Genomic DNA, 3,533 nt, shown 5'->3' with positions numbered 1-3,533 from the left:
TTGCAGTTGTGGTTCAGTTTTATTCCTATATAATATTAGTTATTAAATGTCAACAGAATTCCGGTCACGGGAAGCGCGTTAGGTATGCATTTTCGCTGAATTCTAAAATATGAAAACGTTCTGGAATTGTTGTGAATAGACTTGTTAGAGGCCTAAAACGCGAGGTTGTCGGAAAGTTGACATCTTTCTGGTGCGGAAGACATAACCGCAATTGAGTTGCTCAATTTTTGTTACATAACGTCTGTTTAAAGTATGTAGTATGGACAGTTGAGTTTTCAGATGAAGCTGCTTTATGAGAGTAACTCGGAAATGCTTAATGAAATTTCACCCGTTTGAGTTCCGCAAGCATATAATGATTAGAAATAATTGAATTATTGTATCAACTATTAATCCTCTAATCAGCTCAGTTTGTACCGAATACAACTAGGTGGGCGAAACAAAACGTATTGTATTTAGAATTCAGAGTCAGGCACACATCATTTACGAAAGAATCACTAGTTCATACAAACACTGCAACCACACCACCATCTAAGTTTCTGTAATCAACTGAACGTCTTCTTAGTTTGATTGTATGTCCGTCAGACTGTGTACTTGATGCAGATTCTGTATGATTTAGAATATGCTCAATGATATCGGAATTAACAGCTCAAATTAGGGCGGAATCACCAGTGTCCTGGAATTTTACATGACCAACATGTAGTTTGTGTACTGGAATCACGGATACCTAGAACTGAGTCCATAGACTTTCCAACACTATCCTCCGCCAAGAAATAATGTAGAGTCCTTACGTTGCAATGATATGATCAATTTGACGTTTGCAATTTGCATTATCTTCTCATGCTGTGATTCACCTTGGCTTGATTTGCCTGCAAAACAATTAAATGGAAAATATACATCTGCCTCATAATCATTAGGATAGTCTTGAACTTAACTTGAATTTTCTGCCTGTGTGAACATCATACCTGAGTAGACTGGTTCGATGACTGCTTCGGAAAAATTTGCTATTAACTTCGGTTCATCATATCACTGACTAGGAAGCCTATTCTTCATACATTGGTCGTGGAAATATCCAACATCAGATACAATAACATAAGAAATATGACTCATTCAAAACATATTTGTCACATGCATTAGTAACATCACCAGGGGTAAGTTCATTGTGAGAACAATATCATCTGATGCGACACCATAAGGACTGTAATTAGATTTTAGCTTACCAAGAACCCGTTCCTCACATCAAATTAGAATTTCACTAGAATTAAGTGAATCATTAAAATAAACCATTACTGATAAAATAACATCATCTAGTGCACTCGTCATACTTTCAACATATTTTTAAATAATTTCAATAGAAATACATGAATCATTAGAACAACGCATATCTGGTAAAATTATATCATTAATCTGATGTTGATACGATTTACTTAAAACATTCACTTTAATAGGATCGATATTACAAAGTTCAGCATTACTTGCATCGAAATGAATAGTATTTTCGTGCAGGTTACCATCGTACTATTGATAGAAGAAACCTGACTAGTGGTGAATAGATCTTTATTCAGCTCGTGGGAAAGTTACAGTGGAGCGTTACCTATTCAAACTCACAAAGCTTTTCAACATCTAATATAAGGTGATAGGAAATATAATGTCTATACAAAGTAAGGATGTGAATAAATACTAGAGCTCTATTGTTTTGACATATTCTTGGTTTTTTGAGGTCAACTCTTAAATAATTAACCCAAGCTGTAACAGTAATATTATGAACTGACTGAACGTGTCAAATTTTACCACACTCGAAACATTTGGCATTACGCATTGCACGCGGATAACGTGAGTGAAACTTGCCACTGAACAAACGTTTACCGAACTTGTGCTCATCTTCGTGGTCTGTTTCGCAACTCCTCAGTTAACTGCTATCTGCTAAATTTCAGTAAACACTCGATTGGGATAACGTAATAACGCAGTGGAGTTCTTGATAACCTGACGAATCATTTTACGAAGTTGCCCTCTTTTACCGCACTAGAGATTTGTGCATTTTACATGGTCTGTTAGTAGTTTCTTGAGAGTTGCGTAGTAAAGTGAAATAGGCTTTTCTGGAAATGCCAACGTTTTTATTAGACTGTAGGTTTCTTTTCTGATGAGTCTAAGGAAATGAGACACAATATTAACATTCTTAACATTTTTTTCTTGACCGTATTCCAGGTTTCATAGTTTCACATAATCCTCTAAATCATCAAAATTTAAATGTTTGTACAGCTGTTCCATCAGAGGTTCCATCACGACACCAATTTTATAATTAGTAGACGAATTATTACACGAGCTAGGAAACCCAGAAATAGCACAGTTTGAACCAAATAGAACTAATTGAGTACAGCAGAACGTATTGTGTTTAGAATTTGAAATCAGGTACACATCAAATACGAAAGAATATTTAGTTCATACAAACACCCCGGAACACCATACCAAAACTAGTGGTCTCCATCTATCAGGATAAAAGAAATTGTTACATACAATTTCCTTTCCACGTATTACTACAGGCTGTTTATATAAGACTGTTCTCTGCATAGACCAGCTGTTGAGTTAGCCTCTGAAATATTAAGCATTATATAAAATAACTATGATTCACTAACTCATCAAAACTGTGAGAACAGTATCTAAGCCACAAGTAAGAAATCCTATATATCTGATAATACTATGAGTATAAGAGCAGATGCTGCTGACTCAATGGCTGAAAGAAGTGTATTAAATAGATGGATAAGTAACGGTGACAAGTAGCATTTTTATTTGAGCTCGAGCTAGACAGAAGAAATAAGTGGGGCGATTTCCACTGGGGATAGCTATTTTCGTTGTTTTTTCAATTTTTTATTTTTATTTATCAGTTTAAAGACATTGCTTTATGAGAGTATTCTTGATATCTATGAACAATCAAAAAATTCCGTACATGTCTAGTTTTCTCCAAGATTAGTACTTCCAACGTCCGTTGTAATCTATAAGTGTTTTACCTACACTTGCTTTAATGAGGTGTTGTGCATATGGACAGACCAATGTGACTACTAGTGTGCAGACAGACCGGATGATGTCAAAGACGTCAATGTTTTTACCTATAATTTCCTGTAAACTCTACATGGAGTAGCTACATTTCGGCATCCTTAACTATCACACTCGGGATGAGAGTCATAAGCACAAGCAGACATATTAAATGCCGTCAGAAGCGTTTTAAACATCGGGATAACTTTACTGTAGTCATCTGTGCTAAAGCTATATAGTTTCTTTTTTGCTAAAAATGGCATACAATCATAACAGCAACGACCATGAACATGTCGGACCTGTAAATGCAGTTATGATGTGAATTATTTTTCTCTCATTAATTTTTAAGTACCAAATGGATGGGAAGGAATGCTTTCTGTCTTGGTAATAGTAGCGTTTCTACTTCTTCAATATTTGCCCAAACTTCACTAGACAACGTCAACGGACGGTTTTGGTTACTTTTTATCATGCTTTTTGCAAGAGATTTGCTTTGAATGTCAATGGGT

Source organism: Schistosoma haematobium, chromosome 5 (genome assembly GCF_000699445.3).
Source record: "Schistosoma haematobium chromosome 5, whole genome shotgun sequence".
Lineage (NCBI taxonomy): Eukaryota > Metazoa > Platyhelminthes > Trematoda > Strigeidida > Schistosomatidae > Schistosoma > Schistosoma haematobium.
The sequence above is the reverse complement of the archived record's forward strand: the minus strand, read 5'-3'. Positions refer to the sequence as shown.